We start from the raw sequence: 25,185 nt of genomic DNA, 5'->3' as shown, positions 1-25,185 counted from the left end.
ATTAAGAACAACGATTTCACCTAGTTTTACATAGGGAAACTTGGAACCTCACAGTTCCATTGCTGCACTGTGTTATCTCATGTTTGATTTGGATACATAGGGCTTGAACGTGGCTGACCGCCTAATGCCCATCATAATTCAAGGGAGAGCAGGCTAGCGATATGGATGGTAAAGTTGGTACAAGATCAGAATTCTGGGTGCATACCTCTCAAAAAGCCTCCGTTTTGTCAACAGGAGAGATTTAACATTCATTAAGTGTGAGCTCAATGAATATTAAGCTAACATTTGGGGAGATAATTTTAAAGTAGCAATTTCCTGAATGTGTTTTATGTTAATTTTCTTCTATCAACATGTGAGCCTGGCAGCTTTTCCTCTAGGACTCCCCAGTGCATCAGGGGATATAAATGAATCGATGGCTATAGCTTGGACTCAGTGGGAGCCATAGTAGAAGACTGACAACTTGGGGTTAATTTGAACATGTGTGGATTCAAGTTAGACAGGTTTTCATAAAAGATGACTAAGACCAGAGACTAGGTTGACATACTATCGTGTTTTGTCATGAATTTGGTTTTCAATTATAAGTGGCTTAGTTCTCTGAGTGCATCTCTTCTCTTCTCTTCTCTTGGCTAATGGAAGCCAGGAGAGATGTTCCTGGGACCCAGACTTCTTGCAGACAAACTAGTTCTGAGAAAGTTCTGGGATCTATGTATCTTCACCAGAATTCAAGTCACAAATTACTTCCTGCAAGTATTACACTGCATAAACAGGCCCAATTCTTTGACTTTGAAGTTCTTTAGTTTCCATGGGGTACCCCGTGGCCATTTGACATTTTTGCCCGCTCACATGGTAGGAGACTGAGGAGCCTATCAATTTGGTTTGCTCATTTGGGAGACAGAGAGAAGACTATGCCATGATTCATCAACCCCTAAGTAGATGACCTATGCCATACTTCCTGAGGGGTGACATTCTTTCACGTGAAAATTCATTATTTTTGGAACAACCCTGGAACTGTTGTGGACAGCACAGCTAATTTCCGGGTTTTGTTTGCATGTCTTAATCTTTATTACCTTTTCAAGTTTCAACCTTAAATCACAAGTTGTCATTTAACTGCTTTTAGTATTAAATATCTACAAACATACAAACAAGCAACTGTTTCTCAGTGGAAATATTCTAGCTTGATCATATATTTTAATAAGTCCAGAATTATATGGAATACAGTTATCAATACCTCCATATGCTTACACAAAATCCAAACTACTTAGACTACAGGAATCTGCATGGCCTGGTTTAAAGTTCCCTTTTAACATTTCTCAGCTACCTAAGCCCCTGCTTCCATGTCTGGATAACTCCAAGGTCTGACTCTGCAGCAGATACCTGGCTCCATTTTATACACATATAATTTAAAATGACATAATCTAACTTCTTAAGGAATTCCTTGTATTAAGGATGTGATGTGTGAAAACCATAGATTCGCCTACTTCTATCTGAATCTTAGTCCCTCAATAGCTTGATACCTTGATTGGACCTTACCTATCTCACCAAATACTACTTTTTTTTTTCAATTCTGAGGATAAATGCCCTGTCATTCAAATAGTCTTGGCCAATTCTTTCCAGTGTGCTCTTTCTTTACTTCATCCTTTTATAAATTGTTGTGTCCTAATTCAGTTATAAGGCTTGTTTTGTCTTCTTCTCAAGCAGTAGCATTCAGCCTGTTCTTGAGACTGTCAAAAACTCAGAAGGGAGGTTTTCACAAACATTTGCATGGGTGTAGTGCCCTACTTGTAGCTTCAGAACAAAGAGACATACATTTTGCTCTTGAGAGGAAGCAATATGGGTCTTCTCAACAGAATGTTGGAATTTGTGGTTCTCATTATTATTAGTAGTAGTAGTATTTACAATTCATTCACTTTGTATCTCAGCTATAGCTCCCTCCATCATAGCCTCAAGGCCCCACCCTACCTTCCTCTTTTCCCCCATGTTCCTCCTCTAAGTCCACTGATAGGGGAGGTCTCCTCCCCTATTATCTGACCCGAGCCTATCAGGACTGTCTGGGTTCTCTTTCTAGGTGACCTAATAAGGCCACCTTGCCAGGGGGAGGTGATCAGAGAGCAGGCAATGAAGTCCATGCCAGAGACTGGTCCTACTCCCCTTACTGGGAAACCCTCATGAAGACTGAGCTGCTCGTAGTCTACATCTGAGCAGGGGGTCCAGAAAGAAGCATAATCCTTATTCAGAGGTGCAAAATGGATTGGCATCTGAAGAAGGAGAAGGCAGGAAACAGGACAGGAGCCTACCACAGAGGGCCTCTGATAGATTCTACCCAGCAGGGTATTGAAGCCGTTGCTGAGACTCATAGCCAAACTTTGGGCAGAGTGCAGGAAATCTTATGGAAAGGCAAGATGGAAAGACCTGGAGAGGACAGGAGTTCCACAAGTTGACTGACAGATCCAAAAATTCTGGGCCCAGGAAGGCCTGCAGAGATGGAAAAAGCAACCAAGGAATTTGTGCTTCTCAATTAGGGATTTTATTTGGCTTCTTCTTCTCTTCTTCTCCTCCTTTTTAATTTCTTCAGATGCTCTATTATGTTGGAGCCATGAGAGTCTGGATTTTTGTTGAATAAAAGAAAAGAAAAAAGAAGAAAAGAAAAGAGTCATGAGTATCATAGAGATATTCCTGTAGATGTCTTGTTTAAATAATAGAACACCAAGGCATCAAAGCTGCACTACTTGACTGAGAGAGAGGGGTGCGATGGAGATATCTTCAAGGTTATTTTACATTTAAAGACCACATTCATTAAAATCTGACAATATTCTAAATCATATGTGTGAACAAGCTTTAGTATAAAATAACTATTTTGGTTGAAATTTTTATCCAAAATATGGTAATGATGCCATCAATACATCCAAGGTCCAGAAAAGTACTTTGAGTGTGAGGGCTAAAAACACCCAAATACATAAGTGCGTTGTTAAATAGAGGATTTCCAAATGCTATTTTTTAAACATAAAGTTAAATATGAATGCAATCATTTGTTCAAGAGATTTCACTGAAGAATAGCTGTTTAAGCCTTCTGGAGGACATTTTTGGAAGTATGATTGAGAAATCTATTTTGAATGTAGCAGGCACCTTATATTCTCTGATATTCTTCATTGTCATTAAAGGATATCATCAGCTCTTGGTTTTAGTGTTTTAATTTGCATTTACACTTTTAAATAAGGTCACCTCTCTTACTCAGCTTGGTAAAAACTAAGTCTAATTTTAGCTTACAGAAAGAAAGCAGGATCTAAGCACGACACATGAAGTTGAAGAAGGCATAGGTAGTTTGTGTGTTAACACTCCTACTTCCAATAACACATTTCTACAGTCCAATGAAATACCGCAAATAAACATAGCAAGTCATAACCTAGGCCAAGTTCAGATGAGAGGAGAGAGAGAGATCTCTGGCAACTTTAAGGCATGGGTGAGTTTGAACTTCCTAGAGCACCCTCAGTGTTCTAGAAACACTCAGCATTGTATATGACACCTAATAGGAGCCTTCATGAAAACTGTGCTATGATTTCTTTAACTTTGGAAAGAATGTTGGTTTATTCTAATTAAAGAATGTATCTGATTCAGAGGTGAATTATTGTAAAACACAAAGTACTTTTATATGGAGGTAGAAATTACATTGTTTCCCTCCTTCCTTTCCCTTTTCTCTACTTATCTTCCTCACTCCCAACTTCTGCCATTTTTTTCTTCTGCCTTGATGTTGTTTTGTTTTTGATTCCTAAGAGCATCTCAGTTCACTTTGTACAGGCACAGGCTTCCTGTTGTTGTGCGCTTCTCTCCACAATTCGAGAAAATACAAACTATTATCACCATAAAAGATGGAGGCCATAAAAAGGGGACTTCCCCGAAAAGATAGGGAGTGGAGGCACCTGACTTTGAACCAAGCATTTAAGAGGCAGAGACAGAGCGATCTCTGAGTTTGAGGCCAGCCTGGTATACTTAGTGAGGTCCAGGCCAACCAGGCCCACAGACTGAGACCCTGCCTCAAAAAAACAGAAAAATCAAAAGAAGGAAAGAAAAAATGAATGAAAGGAAGGAAAGAAGTAAAGAAGGAAGGAAACAAGACAAGAATGATAGAGAAAAAGAGATATAGCGTTCCATGGCCCCAGGCCATCACAGATAGATACCATGAGCATCTTTAGGACATGATCAGGTCATTTAGTGTTAGTCACATATGGACAAATAAATAAGAGGTAAAAAGGTGTGCAGATGCAAGAATTAACTTTAAAAAGAAATTTACAGAGCAACAATAAAAATAAAAAAATAATAATATAACAATTATGCATTTATATATGATGAATACAGACACACATATGTCTAAGAAGTGACATTTGCAAAAGTTATGGGGGATGGGGAGGACAGTAGGTGAGATTGTTATTATTTCTGTGCAATTATGTGTATAAATTGTAACTCCCAGCCTCAGAAGCTCTTAGAGAACAAGCCAATTAAGAATACCCTTTGAGAATCTGTTCCTCAACTGACTTGGATAATTAGGAGAAGAATGGCCTTGTGTGGGTTGACGCTTGAATTTCTCAAATGGTTATGTATGTCACGAGATGCCTGATATGTTTGCTCTGTGCACAGTGGAGGGGTCTGTGTGGACCATCTACTTTCTCCACACGAGTCTCGACTATGACGATGGTATGATGACAAGTCAGCCTCTGTATTTATCGAAGTGATGCTAGGAGGAAAATTACTTTTATTCATCTCCAGATATTTTGACCATTCAGGAATCAGCTCATCAGAAATTCAGGGGAAATGATAACTGAGACACAGATCGGTGCCAGCAAATTCCTTAAACCCTACACTCACACTCAGTCTAGCATGACGATACTTGTATATGGAGGTGCATGGGGAAAAGAAGAATGGGCATTGTGGAGTTTTCAGTCAGCAGAAAGCCACCTTGCTTTCATGCGTAGCTGTGCCCCTTGTTTTATTAGCACACTGAAGTCATTCTCTGAGTCCAACATCAGCAGACGTGACGTGCATCCTTGGATACCAAATTTTCTCCTTTTTCCTCTTTGGCAACAGCTCTACTTAAATATAATTCATATAACACAGAACCCATTTTTTTTTTTATTCAGGTGCTTCATAGTATAAACACAAGCTGTGTTCATTTTGCCCATGAACGTGTCAATGTTCCTTCAGGTAAATCTGGAAGTAATAGGGAAAATATTCTTCAAGCTTTCTTTCCATGACCACATTTTTGAAAAGGAAACATGGTAAAATATAATTAATGCTGTATAAGTTGTAGAATATTTCTTTGTCCAAAACATGTGTACACATTCATGTACACATGCACACCATAGTAAATGTTCTTTTCCCCCTGGTCCCCAAGGCAAATTCTCCCTACATTCTACATCTAGTTTAAGCCCCCCTTCTTTACTGTTTATTATAAGTACCTAAAATCAGTCATCTTCTCCTGTATGGTTCTTATGTCCATTCTATCATAACAAAGATTTCCTTAAGCATAGGGGCTAAAGTACAGTTTCATCGGTATATTATGTTCCTGACAGTGACTATATAATTTTTTCATATCTATCCTGCACATCAATTGTCATTTGAACACAATGGGCATTTGTTTTGTCTTTCATAATATTGCCCAGAAATGTATTTGGTAATTTAACATCTAGGAAAGTTCTTTGTGGCAATTGCCAGATCTATCTTGTAAAGAAACAACTATTCTGAAAATGAAAGCAATTAGAGCTTCCAGGGGAGATACCAATTGTCCTAACATCAGCTGTATACCTTAAAGCAGTGGTGCTGTTGTTCTGAGGACCACATGAGGCTGATTGGCATCCCTACACACTGTGATACATTGCTCTGCAGTGGGAGTTAATAATGACACCTTCACAAAGCTCGGTATACCAACCCTATTGTAATGGTAAATTTCATTGGCCGTGTTGGATTGAATATATGATAGCCTCTGATCAATGACTAATACAGTTTGGGAGATTTTCCTAGTTAAGTAACATATGGTGCTCTCTGATAAGGACTTATCTAATATAATACATGGCCCCAGCCCATTTTTTTCAATACAATCGGTACATCTATATTACATTAAAATATCTCCTACTGTTTTTCTTCCTTCACTATGCTAGATAAAATTTTCTTTTTTATTTAGCTCTGTATAGTGTTTCTTATTGCTATCCTAGCCATAGCAGCTACAGTCCTAGAAATGTTTCCTATCCTGAAAGATGACAATACGTTATAAGAAGACTGTTCTCATTGACTGAGTTAAAAGGCCAGAGCTTGTTTTTGTTTCTTTGCTGTTTGCTTGCTTGTTTTCCTTGTAAGCTCAATGGGACAGCTGTCAGCCTACACACACTTGCACGCACACACACACACACACACACACACACACACACAAGTTCTGCAGTCCCTGCATTCTCTTTACATAGACAATATGGCAAACATAATAATATACCAGCAAGCTTTTTTAAGATGAAGTAAGATAGTAAATATGTTTTCTCTTCATATCTGTACTCATACGCTCTTAGAAAAAGAAACAACCAACATCCTGAAAATATTTCTGAAACTTTTTAGAGCTCTCAGGTTGCATACTAAGAGTCAATTTCAACCTGAATGGCTGCCTTTAAGACTTTTATTCCTGAAGAGACCTGATAGGCTAGGGTCAGATAGAAGGGGAGGAGGTCCTCCCATTCAGTGGACTGGGGGAAGAACATAGGGGCAGAAGAGAGAGGGAGGGTGGTATTCGGAGATGATGAGGGAGGGGGCCACAGATAGGATGCAAAGTGATTAAATTGTAATAAATAATAATAATTAAAATTTTAAATACAAAAAATTAAAAGACTTCTATTCTCCAATTACTGCTGATTGTGGAATTATTGTTTGATATTTATCATAATGTGTCTTTATCTTTTCTTCGAGCTTTCTAGCCTGTAAGCTAAGTGAGCCATCCTTCTCTCTTAGATGTTCTTACCATATTGTCACAAGACATTAAGGTTTTTATTGTTGTATATGAGTGTGTGCATTTGTACATGTATATAGGACCACATGTTTGCATGTACCTTTGTAAACAGATGCAGTGTTTGGAAGTATCTTCTATCTTTGAACATTTGGTACTTTCCAATATAAACGTGGAATTGAGGACTTGTATAGGCATACGTAGATTGATATTTCTATACAGCATCTAAGATGAAGTGTGTATTTTGCATTGTTTGACTTTCTTATTTCCCTTATAATGCTGACATTCTGTGCTCCTGTGAAGTAGGTATAAAGTAATCTGTTCATATGAAAGAGCTTTGCAATGTAATGTGGCATCCCTGCAAATCTCTGTCAACAGTCACATAAAACTCTCAACTCTAGTACATGGTGAGATTCAAATATAGTAATTATTTGTCATCTAACATTGGAGGGAAATATTTTTAGTTTTGGCTGGTATAGTATTCATCTTCTGTATGCCCTTATCACAGGGACTACCCATTTGTGTAAGAGAAGAAAAGAATGGCAGGTTGTAATTCATTTATTATAAATTAGGGTCTTGACTTAAATAAATATTTGAGGCTTTCAAGAGAAATTATAGTAATTTTCCAATGCATGGCTACTTTATAGAAAATTATGTATAAACTGCTCCCAATTATTTTTTAACATTTATAAAAGTCATCCTTCTCTTACTCTACAATTTGTAATGAATAAAATAGAGGTGAAAAACTTCTTCTCAAGAACATGAGATTTGTAGTGATCCTACTAAATCCTGTGCTGTGAATGAATTAAGTGTTGTGTCCTCATGTTATACGACCGACACACCAGCCATCAGCCATCAACCGTCACGAAGGGATTCCAGGTCTTCTTTAGGCATCCATTTTGATAATATCTCCTGGGTGTAGCTTCTCTGACATTGCAAGGAGATGAAATTTCACATCAAGCTTCGTGTTGTTCTGGCTCATTCGGCTGATCTTTCATCTCCCTCCTCTTCCCCAGCTGAATAGACCAATGCACATACTAAGCTGGAAGGGGGAAAAGTTATGAGGTTTCAACACTTGACAAAGAACTACAGGAAACTGAAGTATTCTGGAGAACCTCAAGGAAGCACCCTAAATGTTTTTTTTTTTTTAATCCAATACCAAGGATTAGCCCTAACATTGTATTTATACAAGCAATATTAAATGGATGGAGCATGTTGCACACTCTCTCACACACACCCACCCACCCACCCACACCCACACACACACACACACACACACACATTTGTTACAACAGTATCTTCGTTAGGATTCCTATTTCTGTGATAAGATATCATAACCAAAATCAAGTTGGGGAGAAAAAGGGTTTTTTTGGCTTACACTTCTCTATCGTTGTACATCATCGAAGAAATTCGGGGCAGGAACTCTAACAGGGCAGGAACCCGGAGGCTGCAGCTGATGCAGAGGGTACAGAGGAATACTGCCTACTGGCTTGGTCAGTCTGCTTCCTCATAGAAGGCAGTGGCCTAGGCCCTCTCCCTATATCACTAACTTAAAAAAGAAAACTGCTTGGCAGGCTTCCTTACAGCTCTTTCTTTTGGAGACATTTCCTCAACTGAGGCTCCTTCCTCTCTGACTACTCTAAGTTCTGTCAAGTTGACATAAAAAAAAAAAAAACAGCCAGAACAAACACTTAAATAAATAAATTCTATGCATTTGAGAGAGAGCAAAGGCGGTACATGGGAAGACTCAGAGGAAAGACAGAGAAGAGGAAAATGAACTAGTTATATTTGATTTTCAAAAATTAAAAATAATAATTTTCAAAGAAAGCATGTCAGTAACCTCATTCAAAGTGGCCTCTGTCTTGACCAGAGTGCCCCCTACTCTGTCAGTTCAGCCCCTGAGGGAACAAGGCCTCTTCATTCTGCTGTAGCCTTATCAACCTTCATGTCTACTGATATAAGAAAGAGGCTTTTTAGGATTTGATTTCTATCGTCCCGCTTAGCCATTCTTGTGCCTCTGCTTTGACCTGAAGGCTATGTGGCAACCCGGTCCTTTATGTTCTGGCCCTCATTCATGGCTCGTCATGCCTCTGGCTCCCTTCATGAATTGTAATACAAAGCTTTGAGACACTGAGTTCCCAGATGGTGAGATTACCTTAGGCATTGTGTCCACAGCTGTGCCTGGTGTTATCTCTCAGTAGCCCTTAAGGAATCATGCTGTGCAAATTCTGATTCTAAGTAAATGGGTCAGGTTTTCATATGCCATGTATAGATGCTTATCTCACAGCTTTCTAAGCATATTTAATATCTACCCATCTCCTAGGGGTATTGATGGCTACAGATTGGTTCATTAAGAGAGTCAATAATCACACAGTTGTTTTCTTTTTCTTTTCTTTTCTTCCTCATCCTCCTTCTCCCTCTCCTCCTCCTCCTCTTTTTTTTCTCCTCCTTTGTCTCCTGTTTTTTTCAAGACACGGTTTCTTCGTGTAGAACTGGCTGTCCTGGAACTTGCTCTGTAAACTAGGCTGGCCTCTAACTCAGAGATTCACCTGCCTCAGTCTCCTGAGTGTTGGGATTAAATGTGTGCACTACCACCACTGTATGGCACCTAAGTTGTTTTGTTTTTATTTTTGTACTTTTTTTTTAAAAAAAAAAAAAGAACGCAGACAGGTAGGTGGCTAGAGAAATCTTAGTGGGTCTGATGATCCTTGAACATAGTATATAGTGTTTTGGGTTTAAAAGGAAGCCAGTATAGACAGAACCAGTGCTGCTCCTGATGTAGTGATGGCGATAGAAGATATTGCCAAAAAGAGAAGCAGTAAGGTGGCGATATTTTCATAGTTTGTAAATACTTTCACAAACATAATTAGGTATCTGATATTTATATGGCTATGTGTAAACATAATTTCTTCTGGGGTCAAAAAATGTGGAATGGCAGAGGGCCTCTGAAAGGCTCTGCCCTGCAGACTATCAAAGCAGATGCTGAGACTTATGACCAACTGTTGGGCAATGTGCATGGAATCTTATGTAAGAAGTGGGAAATGGTAAGATCTGGAATGGACAGGAACTCCACAAAGAGAGCGACAGAACCAGAAATTTGAACACAGGGGTCTTCCCAGAGACTCATGCTCCAACCAAGTGCCATGCATGTAGATAAATTAGAACCCCTGCACAGATGTAGCCCATGGCAGTTTAGTGTCCAAGTGGGTTACATAGTAATGGGAAGAGGAACTGCCTCTGACATAATCTAATTGGCCTGCTCTTTGATCACCTCCCCCTGAGGGGGGAGCAGCCTTACCAGGCCACAGAAGATGACAATGCAGCCACTCCTGATGAGATCTGATAGACTAAGATCAGAAGGAAAGAGAGGAGGGCCTCCCCTATCAGTGGACTTGGGGAGGGGCATGCGTGAAGAAAGGGGTGGGAGGGTGAGATTGGGAGGGGAGGAGGAAGGGGCTTATGGGGGGATACAAAGTGAATAATTATAATTAATTAAAAAAATGTAGAAGGGGTGTTTTTGAACACTATTCATTTCAATCACCACTGTCCAGTCTAATATTTTTCAAGTGGAAATGTTTTACCATAAAGAACTCAGGGTACTAGAGCATAGTTGCAGCATTTGCTCTTCTAATGTATTACTTTGTTTCCTTACTCCTCTGGATCCACCAACACTAAACTGTACCTCAAGGGGGAAAGAGCAGGGCTGCCTTTAAGGATTAGCATACAAAGTATCTTACAAGGCAAGCACCAGGACTTTTACAACTTGAAGCAAATGGAGATGACCCAAGAGGATTTAGGGAGAAGTAAAGTCTAAGCTGATATTAAAAAGAAAGAACTGGTAGAGATGATGGGGGGAAAGGGTGAGAGGGAACGGGAGACTCTCTAGTTTATATGATTTGGCAATGCAAAAGCATCAAAGGGAGGGATCTACACTCTTCCAAAAGCTAAACAGGAGAAATCTTGAATTATTTATACTGTTGCTTTAGAAGTGAACAACACTGTGGAGAGACATAAATAACATTACACCATTAATATTTTTTATCTCTACTTAGTTTAATGTTAAGCTTCTGGTATTTTGCTGCTATTTCATGTTTGCTTAAAGGCTATTGCTTAAGCAAGGAGAGAAGAGGCAAGCATAGTTAAGTCACTTTCTATGTCAGTGATATCAAGTGAGACTGTCTGTGCCTTTGCTTTCATCTTACCTTTCTAAGTCTGTTTTGAATTTTCAAAACAAACTTGAATCCTTTTGTGTGTAATTTGCTGTAGTCTTGAGATATTTGTAAAACTTTCTGTCACTCTTATAAAGAAGATGATATAAGGAGATTACTCAAAAGTTAAAAATAGAAGTACGATATTATTTAGGCAATTGCATTAACGAGTACTTACGTCCAAATCAGGATGGTAAAGAGGCAGATGCACTCTTATACCCATTGGTAGCATTGTACATTATACCCAAGATAAGGAATCAAACCTATTTCCATCGGTCACCAGAAGATGGGGTAAATATACATATCCAAAAGTAATTCAGCCTTTCAAAAGCAGGAACTTGTCATTTGTGACAGGTTGAATGGACCAGGAAGATGTTAAACCAAGTAAAATACCTAAGGCACAGATAATATGATTCCTGTGTAGGAAACCTTATATGTGGAATTGTATTTTGGAAATCATGGATCCACAGAAGTAGGAGAAATATACTGGAGGCTACCAGAAACAAAGAAGGGGTCACTAGATTAAGGAACTTTTAATCAGAAGATATAAACTTCTAATTAGGGAAGAATAAACTGAAGAGATCTATTATTATAGCAATGTTTTGTGTCATGAACTTGTTAAAGGTAGACTTAAGGCATATATTAATTATCCTGATTTAGATATTCCACAAATCAAATCATGCTGTGTACTGTAACTACATACTATTTATATTTGTCAATTTAAATATGGAAAAAAATAATATTTGGATAACTTTAACTCAGAACTCATATTAGGGTAATACCTGAAGGCAGAGGCCAAATTCTAAAGTTGCATAGTTCATGTGCCTAGACAGCCCACTCTACGGTGCAGCTGGGGAAATGTGGTTAAAGTTGCAGCAAGAGAAGCAACAGTTTTCTGGCCTTTACCGTAAACAGCTTCCCACCGTGAGGCACAAGCACACATATAAACACACACACCACAGGGAAACAAAAAAAGAGAAAGAGAAGAGATAATGAGACATGGAAATATAGAGAAGAGGCAGGGGAGGAAGAGAGACAGAAAGATGGAGAGGGAAAGAGAAATAAAGAGAAAGAGAGAGAGAGAGAGAGCTATTAGAGCCCTTTGCAACAGAATTAAACTGTATAGCTTACTGCCAAAAACTATGTCCTCTTCTGCTGGTATTTGCACTCTTAGGAATCTAAGTGTTAAGCAAAGATGAATGTCCTTAATTATTTATTCTGTGTGCAGTGTCTTTTCTACTCTTTCTTCTGTCTCTACTCCTATTTTTGTAACAACCTCAGTAAAGCTCTTTGTGGTTTAATATGTAGACCTTTGTTGCAAGGTAGATTATGAAGACTGATTTTCTGATCTCTAAATAAGAACCTGTTTGAAATAACTTTTTATTTTTTAATTTTTCTCTTTTTTAATTTAATTTAATTTTTTATTATTAGTTACATTTTATTAACTCTGTATCCCAGCTATATCCACTCCCTTATTCCCTCCCAATCACCCTCTCTCCCTCATCTCCTCCCTGCCCCTTTCCAAGTCCACTGATTGGGGAGGACCTCCTCCCCTTTCATCTGGCCCTGTTTTATAGTTATCTTCAGGACTGGCTGCAAAGTCCTCCTCTGTGCAGTAACTTTTAAAACATAATCTTAAAAGGTAAACTGGGGGCTAAGTGAAGAGCTCAGGGGCAGAGAACTTTCTCAGCATATGAGTAATCTTGACTTGCCTCCCCAGTAGTGCTTAACAAAAACAAACAGGCAGAGGTAGAGGTAGAATACATTAGGGTAAGCTAGTAGTGTCAAAATGGACAAAAGCAAAGCAGAGGTTTCTTCAGAGACAGGGTCCCAAATCCACAAAGTATACAAGGACCCAGAGTTCATGCTATCAACATTTCTAGGAGCCATCTAGAAGGGTGTGTGTGTGTGTGTGTGTGTGTGTGTGTGTGTGTGTGTGTGTGTCTTATGTCCCTAATACCCACAAAGGAATTAATACCTTCAATATAATTTGATTGATGAGAATGGACTGCTATCTTTTAGTCTCCATAATACTAGATGCTTTTATACAATGTATGTTATAGAAACTGTATTTTAAAATTTCCCCACAGTCAGTTAAATATGTTCCAAAGATTAACACTGCCATTAAGTAACTGAAAGGATCCTATCTAGCAAAATTATTACAAAGTGAATTAAAAATTAGACTTCAAATCCATTAGAAAAACAGGCAAATTATGTGAATTTCACTATTCAGGGGAAAGAAACCGTATAAAGGGTTGATATATAAAAAGAAACACATTCAATTCAATGAATAAGTAAATGAATAAGATTTTTAATAGCAGTGGAGTATAATTTTTATACTGTTAGAATAGCAGAATTAAAAGAAAGCAGTGTATTTGCTCTCCTGAGATGATGACACAGCCATCCTCAGAGTAGTGGAGTTGCCCATTAGCCTAGCTAGTTTCTGGGTATCATTTTGGTGAATTATTCATAGGTTGTGAAAATGTTTCCCACCCTCACCCATGAACTGTTTCTCTAATTGCAATCTATTCTAAAGAAATAACTAGAGGCGTGGACAAAAGTATTTTCTAAAGCCACTGATTGCATTTGACTTTTTAACAATGAGATGTTGGAAATACTTTACATTGCCTCTGGATAAAAATGCCAGATTACAGTGTTATCACAAGAGAAAATATTAACTAGCTATTAATATATCATTACATTATTTTACCATAGAAGAAAGCATTCCTATGTTGAAATCTTGATGAAATAAAGATAGACTAAAAAGATTTTTTCAATGAGACATTTTGTGTATTCATAACAGCACATATGACATTTACAAAAACATGAAGAGAATGCACTGAAACATTAACTATAATCTTCTTGAGCCTTGACATTGTGATCATAGTATTTTTTCATTGTATTATCTGTATTTTTCAATTTTCAATTATAAATAACTACATCTTTCATCATTTTGAAAGAAAAAAAAACAAGCTTATTTGAAAATATAAATTCAAAAGACAGTTTTTAAAAGTGTTTTTAAGGTTTTATTAATTTTATGCACATAGGTATTTTGCCTATCTGCATGTCTGTGCACTATGTGCATGAAGTACCATGGAAATAAGAATAGAGCATCAGATCCCCTGTAACCAGAGTTACATAATATGGTTGTGAGCTGCCACATAGATGCTTGGAATTGAACCCAGATAAGAGAAGCAGTACACTTAACCTCTGAGCTAACTCTCCAGGCCCTCAAGGACTGTTTTTTAACTGATCTTGGAAACAACTTCATTTTATTTCCTAAAGCAACTTTGTTATTCCAGCCTGGACATTGATATTTAGGAATGAAGGAGGGAGAAGATGTTGGTTGAGAATTAATATTTACAGAGATCAGAAGCTGTACGCTGGTGACCAATAATGAGATAATGTTTGGTATCCAATAAAGTAATTATTCTTCCAGGAAACATATAAATATGACTGTTGGCATTGTAGCAAACCATACTGACTAAGGTAGATACTTTATTACCTATGTAGCCATCACCACAAATGATTTTCTATCATGTTTCCATAGCAGGAAAGGTTATATAAAAGATATGTTATACAAGTTTTGATACAAGATATATACAAGATATGATAGTATAGCCTTCCTCTGTAGTCCTTAATGGTCAAGCAATAGCAAAATACAAAGAAAGGCAATGTACTCAATGTGGCAAATTTTGGGGGGAGGAGAAGTCAATACAGATATTGTGTGACTTTATGCCCATCTTCAGAGAACTGACTTGAAGTTTAACTACTGAGTAAATAGTCACATCATTAAAAGTTCCTGGTCATATTTTGGTCCTGCCTGTCATTCACATCCATCCTAACTCCAGTTATGTCTGGCAATTTTGTGGCTTTACATGAAATATTTTTCCAGAAGGAAAGCTAATCCTCTGACTGACAGCAAATCCCCCAGTCTTTTTGCCCCAGGTATTAGATTCCTGGAAAAATTTCAGTTCCTTGGAACCTTTTATTTTTCCAGCCCAATAGCTGAGAAAATTAGGATTAGTATCTTGGATGTCTTTGTTACTGATATAGAAGTAAAAATGCCAAAGCCCTGTTTGTTAGCTATCTGTCTCCACACTTAGACTATAAGAAACATAAAGACAAATACCTGGGCTTTCGCGTTCCTGGATGCTCAATGCTGAGAACATGATTTGACACATAGAAAAATCTTAGTTTCTGTTGATAAATGACTTGTTGATAAACTAGTAATTGTTAAACGTTGATGTCTATTTTGAGGTGTTTTTTTTTAAGATTCATTTATTTTTATTTTGTGAGTGTGCATGTCTTGTGGGCATTTGCCTGTGTTCACTAAATGTGTGCTTAGTGCCTGCAGAGGTCTAAAGAGGGCACAGTGCCTCTGTAACTGGAATTAGAGACAGCTATGAGCCCCCCTGTGGGTGCCAGCAACTGAACATGAAACTTCTGCAAGAGTAGCAAATGCTCTTAACCTCTGAGCCATCTCTCCAGACCTTTCCTTAAGTTTTTGAAGCTTGGTCTTGACTGCCTACGCCATTAATTTACTAGGAACTAAAATGACAAATGTTGACATTGGGAACAACTGTACAAACTCCATCCATCACTTTAGTACCTTGGCCTTCTCTTCCTTCATTTAAGGGACAAAGGAAGTTCATTTTTCCCATAGATGCTCATTTTGTTCTTCTAATACAAAGGAAGGGTATGGTAAAGCTAAAACTCTCCAGATCACAGTGGAAATCACATGGCATCTGTCTCACTTGTTTTCATGATTCAATGTTCATTTTGAAATCTAATATTGAAGAAAACCAGAGTTTTATAATACTAGGGAACTACACAACTATCTAGCTACAGCCATAGCCCTAATACTGACTTCCTTTGACTCTATCAGAATTAACAGTTGCATAGACATCAATTTTATTATACCAGTAAGTCCTGGCTATTATGTAGGTGAGGTAGATAACTATCAGAGTCAAAGTGGTTTTGTACCTACTTCTATTTATACCAAAGCCTATGAAGTGACAATATCAAGTATGAAGCATATTATTATATTTGTATCGATTATTATTCTTCCTCTAATTATATATTATGTGACTTCTGTTTGTCATAATCGACAAGTACTTTGTAAAACACTCAAGTTGATGAAGGGTATTAAATGTAAAAGGGCTTCCAGATATTACACACTTAACTTTTCTTAAGACTTTATGGAGATATGTGGTTTTATCCGATTTTACAGAAGAGAAAAATAAATTAAATGCAACTAATATAACTCAGGTTATTACTCTCAAAGCATATAGTAGCTAAGAGAAAAAAATCTATGTATGAAAATAAATAGTCTGTGTGTTACATAAATCATTGGGACTAGAAATAAGATCAATAGTCCACAGAAAACGGTCATTTTCTCCTGAGAAGCTTGACTTTCGAAACATTTTTGTGGCATTCTTAGTTTTCTCTACCCAAAGCGACATATATTTGCCTTGCTATTCATCACAACGGTCATTTGGCCTGGTCCACTTTAAACTCTGCAGAGAGGAGATCTGTGAGAAGGGCTTTGTTTAGAGGATGCAGACCTGAGGAGTTGCTGAGCAAAGATGAGCTACTCTCAGCCCCTGGTTCATCATTTATTGTCAGGTATTTCTGTTTCTGGTCTCTAGCCTGCCTGCCTCTAATTCTTCACACTTATCCTCTAAGAGAAATAGAATTCACTTCATTTTATCTTTTCTGACTTTTAAATTATTTTTCCTAATTGGTAGAAAAGGGATATTTGGAATATAAAATCACTTTAGTTTCTAGATGGGAAATTCCTAAAGCTGTCCACAGAGCATATACCGAGGGAATCAGAAGCTCGTACTCAATTCTTACAGCTTGTCTAGGTCAGGTATTTTCTTGCACACAGCGTGTTATTAATTTGCAATGTTTGGCTAGCACTGAAAACATAATGAAGGAAAAGAACCACATGTAACTTCTGCTCCTGTGAATTTGTGGTGAAATTGAAAATATGACCAGGAACTAGCACCAGAAATTTGCAGGGACACAGAAAGTTTGTCAGATGATGAGAAACAGTGAACTGTTCCAAGGAAACTTTGACTTTACAAGATAATGGTTAGAGAACAGAATACAATAGAATCTAAAGCAAAGAAAAGAAAGTGTTGAAAGATGACTGCAGCCACCTGGATGCAGCTTGAAGACCTCGTGGACTGTTAACATTTGCAAGCACATTTTACAACATAGATAAGACATGAGAGTTTATGGATGTAGCTTATGACAAAACTAAGACACCGTCTGACATCAAACTACCAGATCCTCTGGCTCTCATGCTCTTCCCACCCCTTCTTCCACAATGTTCCCTGAGCCTTACATGTAGGAGTTGTTTTGTAAATGTATCCATTTGCTCTGGACTACACACTCTGCATTTAGATTGATAGTTTTCTGTGATGATTTTCATCTGTTGCAAAGTGTAGTTTCCTTGATGAGGGATGACCACTACACTCAGTATGACTGCCTAAGGATAAACTGATCAATGGTAAGAAGAATAAATATCTAAAACTGGACGTGAGAAAGCATATGAGAACTCCAACCTACACAAAAAACTACAAAAACTAAGGAATGCTAAGAGCAGGAGAAATAGTCTTCTCTGGGGAAGAACATTGCAATTGGTTCAACAAAAACAAATGGTCTTTTCAGAAAATATACACACCACACAACATTATACAGACTAAGCACATTATATTTAGGAACATATGTATATAAATATACTTATATCTAAATAATAATAATAATAATGAGGCTATGAATTTAATATAAATTAAGGAGAGTTGTGTGGGGAAGCTTTGGAGGAAGGAAGAGAAAAAGGAAGTTATATAAGTATATTATAATCACAAAAATTAAAAGAAATAATCATAAAGAGAGAAGACCTGAAATATTACTCTGGTCTACCCCTGTGCACTTATTATATCTTTTAGTGTTACCTTCCAGCAGAGAAGCACTTAATTGCATCTGCGATTGAGGATGATCACTTTGATTGTGCTCAGACAACAGCTAGGGAGAATTCCCTCCTTGAGCAAGCTTTAAATTTCAGGTTACTCATCATTTCTTAGCCATTATCAATGTTGCTGTTACTGTCATCATCATTTTCATCAGAAGGGAAGTGTCAAGCCTGTAATTACATGTGGCACAGTGCTAAGCGATATACAAGGAGGCACTTGGTTCTTGCAGGCCAGATGTACATAATCAAAACAGAGTCTCTGCCAGGGCAGACCAACATTACCAGCTCATGTAGAAAAGATATAAGCACAGACTCCGTGAGCAGCTCTTATGAGGACTTCATTGCCTGGGCACTGTTTCAAGGCCACAGACGCGTATTTGGTGGCTAACCATCTACTGAAGTCCTACTTCTGCATGACTGCTATGTTCCTGGCAAAGTGTTAAGTACTCAATGTGTTGCTTAATCTTCGAAACAGCTCTCTGTACTAAGTGCTATGATTACTTCAAACTTAGTTACGAGAAAGATGGCAGTGTTAAGGGCTCATCATGAGTAAAACTAAAAAAAGAAAAGAGTCTGAGGCGGCGAAACTCAGCTTCCACAAGCACGGTATCCAAACCCTTTGGAACCTGTGCAAAGTTCCACAGAAACAAACTCCTGAATTGCATCCTTGTTAGACATTTTAGTGAGCATTGCTTACAAGAATGTAAAAATCGAACTAGTTAAGTCGTAAAAGAACAAGTGAGAATGAAAACAGTTGGTTTCGAATGCCAGACTTTTAGATTTTCCGTTTAGCAGAATACACTGGGAAACGCATGCTGCTTGCCGTGGATAACATTCCATGATAGGAAAGCACCATAATCTTTCTGTTCATTCCTCAGTGGAAGGACATCTGAGCTGCTTGTAGGACATAACTATTAAAAATAAAGCTGCTGTGGACATCTGAAAAAAAGAACTTTCAATACAATACTGCATTGATAAACAAGTTTAAAAAGCAGCAAAGAATAGGAAGGAAATTGAAGGTAGTTTATGTACTAAAGTGAAAGGGAAGAACTGTTCCAGAGAAAATTGTTATCCTACGCAAAGGAAGACTGGGTGGAGCTAAGAAACTCTAAATGTTTGGATACATGTCTTAACCATTTTAAATTTCATTATTTATAGCACATTCATCACTGTTTCACAGTAGGATTACAATTATGTTTTGGATTTTCTGATGAAAGGAATCTAATTATATGTTAATTATGGACTTTTCCAAGTCAATGCTATGTGTTCTTATGCTTCAACAGGCCCCTCACACACACACACACACACACACACACACACACACACACACACACACAGAGAGACGGAGGTGGTTATTCTTTACTCAAAATAGAATGTTAAGGGGGTAAAAGACGTTATCTTCGACAATCCAAATAAGTGTAGTAATTTGATGAGGGTTGGTTTTGGTTGTTACACCAGTGCAGTTTTCCATGCAGGGATGCATGTAGCATTCATGTTTAGTACCTCATTTCACTTCAAAGATGAGCTATGTAGGTGGACGCACACCCTGTCAGCAGGGTTATTGCAGCAGCAGTTGAAAATTACAGATTCTGACTTTTCTTTACTAACATCATTGATGTCCTACAGACGGGCATCAGCTCTCCTCAGGCTTAGCGCTTCGTCTCTCCAGAATCTGACTTTCAAATCCTCTCCATGCATCAGAATCCATCAGGGAATAAACAATTGATCATGCTCAGACCTGGCAGTGTCCCCTAGCTTCAGTGATTCTGAAAGAGAACCACAGGCAGCTACAGCTTAAAACTTGTCCTCGGGGGATTTTAATCTTCACCCAGAACAGAGAATGTGAATATTTTATGATTGCAAATAATCTGTCGACAGCTAAACTTTCTTTACTCCCCTGCTCAAGTCTTTCTCATAGTTCCTAGTACCGTTGATAATGTTCAAGTGGGTTAAGTCGGCAACAGGATCCAGCTCCCAGATTTCTGCAACTAGCCAGAATGAAGTCCTGAGCTACGCAGAGAGACCAAGACCTGACTGGGTCCACACTGTTGTTAGGGTTCCACGTGGGCAAACGTGGCAATAGCCCCTCTTTCAGCTGTCCTTCCTGAATGATCCCTCATGAACAGTTTTTTGAAACTGAACACATGAGTTTAATGGCTTGTAGGGGAACCCTGCTGTCCTCTATCCCTATCTACACTGTCCCTTCTAGCTGAATTACCCCACACCAATATTTTGGCTATGTATAAGTTTCTTGTCATTTCCTACAAGGTCAGATTATATAGTCTGCCCATGGCTTCCATAAGGTACGTATTGATAATTAATGATGATTCTTTTATGTCATGCTTTCCAGGGCAGAACACAAGTTAAGGACTTTGGATGAGAAGCTAAGGAATTTTAATGACCATTCGCCTTGCTCTTTAACAGGCACAATGAGCTCAAGAACCAGGCTTGTTCCTCAGCACCTCTCTGCCTCATCTGTACAAATGAGAGGCCTCTCCCACTTTCTGGCTCTCTCAGTTCCATGCAAGCCTAGGGAGCAGATGCATTGCTGAGGTCTGCAGCAACTCTCAGTGCAGTGCATTCTAATCATCCCTAGGCAGGTGCCATCCGTGGGGCCTGGCTTGCCAGCCCCTCGCCTGCAGGCTATGTCTGCAGCAGCAGGACAGCAAAGCCCAAGGGTCTCCTCTTTTTCCTTCCTCCTTTGCATATGAAACGAGCAATCTGTCATACTGGCAGTCCATGGCACCTTCTGAACCCTGGGCTTCCTTGGGCATCATCATTCAGAGACTCTCTTATTGTCCCCTGTCAACCTGTGATGGGGAGGAGGAAAAGAGGAGTTATTTTGACATCCCTGGTGGACAGAGAGGAAGATCCTGGTGACATTATGGGATCTGACAGTGGCAGCTGCTCACTGAACCCTTTGTAGTCTTACATGTGGGTTTTGACTGGGGGAGGTATCTTGTGCCCGGCAAGTTCTTCTGTAGGACGGAGAGTGAAGATAAATAGATGTGATGCCAATTAAAAACACTGTGCAATTATCCTTGTCCATAATGATGTCTGGTCTGCCAGAAAGGGACTTCACCTAGAAAAGCATAAAGATAGAATTTCATATTGGGTCATCATGGGGGAAAATATCACCATTTTGATTAGACTCCATGATCCTTTAAAGGACTATGTCCTTGTTCCTTGTCCTCTTTATATATACATATGTTTTTACTTTCTTTCAGTTTCTCAAAACATCATTTCTGTGCTAAGTAGCCACCTTTTCATCTTAAATTTTTTCTTCAAACTTTTGGTCATTCTTTGACAAAGTCTCAAGTGTACTGAAACACAGAGGGAGATGAACACACACATGGATAATGAGTGACTACGAACTAGAGCAATACACTGCTTCCCCCTGTTCTCCTACACTTTACGGGGTCATTTACTTTAAAAAATAAAAATTTATGCCCAGAAAATTGTAGAATGTATGTGGCACAACTATGCATCCTCCACGTGACGATAACTGACTGCAAGAGGGCTCAAGGAAGCAATAGTCACAAAGTCTCCACAAACTGGTCGCGTGGTCTGGATTTGTAAAGAGAATTAACAACACTGGTCTTCAACCTTTGGTGCAGAGGGGAGTGTGATATTTAGTGGGGCAAGGATCATAAAACTAAATAAAAATGTTTTATTTTAGGTTATTAAACTGTATGTCATATAACCTTTAAAACTGCACAGACCGTATATCAGAATCTTGGGCTTATAGGATAACTTATCATTCATTTAATAGGCACTGTAATGGTCTTTCTGACTCAAGTCACTTCTAACCTTTTTCTGGGTGAAATTAGGAGGATCCCAATATCTTGTTTGTTACAGAAGGGAAAGGTTCATCCCCTTGTGTACCTCTGCACCCTCCAGCTCAGAGTTCAGCAACACTGTCCTTCCCTGTGGTCATAGATCCTAACACTCTGATACTCAGGAAACATGAATACCACATGTTCCATACTGTATGTGGTCCCAAAGGAGGCCATTTGAAAGCATAAAACTACATGTGTGTGTAATGGACAGCAAACACAATTCTGTCTCCAGGGGACTTTTAACCCACAACACTGTCCGTTTTGTTGTTTTGCTGGTACTGTTGAGCAACCAATAAAGTACCCACAAATGACATTTGTTTAACTGTGTCTTTTCAGGGACAGAAAAGATTTAAATGAGTATGAAATAGAAACCATGCACAGAGAACTGTGCATAAGTCCATTGTCTCAATTCAAGAATATGTAGAAGTTTCAATGTTTTTAAACATTTAAAAATTAATAGCTGGGCTGGAGAGATGACTTAGTGTTTAAGGCTGTTCTTCTAGAGAACTCAGGTTCAATTCTCAGCACCCAGATGGCATCTCATAACTGTCTATAACTCCAAGATCTGACACTCACAGAATATATAGAGGCAAATCACCAATGTACATAAAGAAAAATAAAACAAATTCTTAAAAATTAAAAAAATTAAAAATTATTAGTCACTCCAATATGACTTGTACTTTGCCATGTACACACAACAACAACAACAGCATCAGAAAACAACCATAGCAAATTCCTGTACAACTAAGCTAAGAAGTCATGGGAGTGGTCACTGTGGAATGACACCTCCATAGAAGTGGTATTAACAGGGCTCCTAGAAGCTGATAGATCTCTTTCTTCTTGTGCTGCCCACAGAGATGGACCACATTATAAAGATCGATTGAGCCATATACTATGACTGGCATGGTTTTCCAGATCAGTGTTTGTCTTTAATATATTTATCAAATAAAGGAGTGTGCTCAATGAGTTTTTGTTGATTTGATCTAATTTGACTAGAGTGTTGGTCGCATGTATGGAAATTAACTCTATTCTTTAGATGCCACAGGGACTTGAGCAGAGAAAATTGAATAAAATTATGTCAATGAATAATATTTCCATTATGTCTTTCTCACACACACAAAAAAAAAAGGAATTTGGCTTAAGGAAGACAGCAGAATTTTTTCCCCCACATTTAAACTGCAGTGTTGCCGCTCTTTGAAGCTGCTTTTCTTGAGCTAAAAGGACATGCTCACTGAGGTGGCAGAAGGTATGATTATTTTAACAGTCTAACATGGGCTGTGCATGCATTGACTATTTTTCTTTAAAACCCAGCATCTGTATAGCTCGGTGAAATAATGAGCACCTGGTTATCTAACAAAGGCCAGGCAATCATCTAAGTGGGCTCTGTAGAGGCTGCTTAGGCTCTTGGGAGTCTGCAAACACCCTTACAACTCCAATTCTCTATGCACTTAGGGAAACAATACACTGAATATGTATCTTCATCTCTCTGTCAGATGCTTGTTCATTCATCTTTGGTAAGAAGTTCTGCAGTTTCAGATTATCTTCAACTACCCGTATATCATACTATATTTGTTTTTGAAGACTGTCACACACAAATGCCATTGGATGATGCACTTAAAAATGGACAAAATTGCAATTATGCAGTTGTTTATTATGCAATCCGGGAAGCTTAAAACAGAACATTTTTTTTTCAAACTTGTGAAGGATTGAAATTTAAAACCAGGATATCAGTAACCTCAGTTTATCTCTGAAATACAAATGTAGGAAGACTCATTCTTTGTCTCTTCTAGCATTGGCGGATCCTGAAAATCCTTGTCATCTCTTGTGTTACAGTTGTGATACTCTGATAGCTGCCTCCTTCTTCCTTCACCGTCTTCCTCTTCTCCGTGTATCTTCTTTCCTTATTGTGCTGCAATTCAACTGAAATTGAAGATCTTTAATCACACACCCTCGAATCCTAACAACAGTTCAGCTCACAGTCCCACCTCCCATGATACGTATTTGGGAGATATTACTCAAGGTCTTATAGAGATGTTACTGAAAGAAACTAGGAGAGAAAAAAAAAGGCAGTATTTAAAACCCTTTGACCTCTGATATAAGTACAAAGTGAGTGACTAAAGGGCCAAAGTTTTGTTTCATTTCTCAGTCCTCGTTGGGGCTTGGTGAGGGAGGTTAAGCCCTGGGATCTTTACCAGTGAATCACCTTTCAGTCTGTTGGCTGTGCTGTGCACCCTGCTGAGGATTGCTTACGGCATGGTGCAATGAAGAGACAAAGTCTGTCCTCCTCCGTGCCGTTTACAGTCAAAAAGAGAGGGCAGCAATGTTGCTCTATAGAACAACTGAAGAAATTCTTGGTGCAAATAACTTAAATGCTAATACAGCACACCAGGGGAGTTTATTATAAAAAGAGGAAGCCCAGCTTTTGATCTGGGGTTTACAAGAAACATGTGCTAAGAGGAAATGGTGCTTATGGTGAAACCAAATGATAAGCAGGAGCTGGTCAAGCACAAATTGGTAAAAATGCAAGGTATGATTAGTGGAGACAGAATGGACACAACTGTGGTTATGACATGCTGAGAAATCTCCAAGGGACACAGATGATGAGTGGGTACTAGGACCTCCATAGTCTTGTGACAGCTCATTTTAGGACTTGGGGAAATCTCTGTAATGGGAAGACATAGAAAATTTTAGGTAGAAAAATGAAAAAAAAATCTGAATTTGCTTTTTAATATAATTCACCTGCTAATGTTTTGAAGCTGATTCAGACATAAAAGCAATCTCAGCAGGCCCTGACAAGGAAAGCCCAGCTGGGACAGAGACCCCAGTAAACAATGAGAATCCCAGACAAATATCTGTTGCTTCAGCCAAGCTAGAAGGCTTCCAGTGTACTTGGACCCTGGCTGAAGGCAACCCTGGCTTGGGAGAGATTTTTATATCTCCATAAACTCTATACAGAATTAATTTTTAAAATGCTGAAATAAAAAATAATTTTCAAATAAGTGGTAACTAAGATTAACAAGGGGGGTTTCACTGTGTGCTCCATGCTTGTTTTCCATTAAACATAGGGAATTATTTTCTGTGTTTCTAGCCTAGAATCCGAATTTGATTAGTGGAGATGCATGTGTTCTCTGAGAACTTTAATGTTAGTTCATTGGAACTGGAAGCACTGTCACCCAGTAGAAC

Source organism: Psammomys obesus, unplaced genomic scaffold, assembly GCF_907164565.1.
Source record: "Psammomys obesus unplaced genomic scaffold, mPsaObe1.curated_primary_1811, whole genome shotgun sequence".
Lineage (NCBI taxonomy): Eukaryota > Metazoa > Chordata > Mammalia > Rodentia > Muridae > Psammomys > Psammomys obesus.
The sequence above is the reverse complement of the archived record's forward strand: the minus strand, read 5'-3'. Positions refer to the sequence as shown.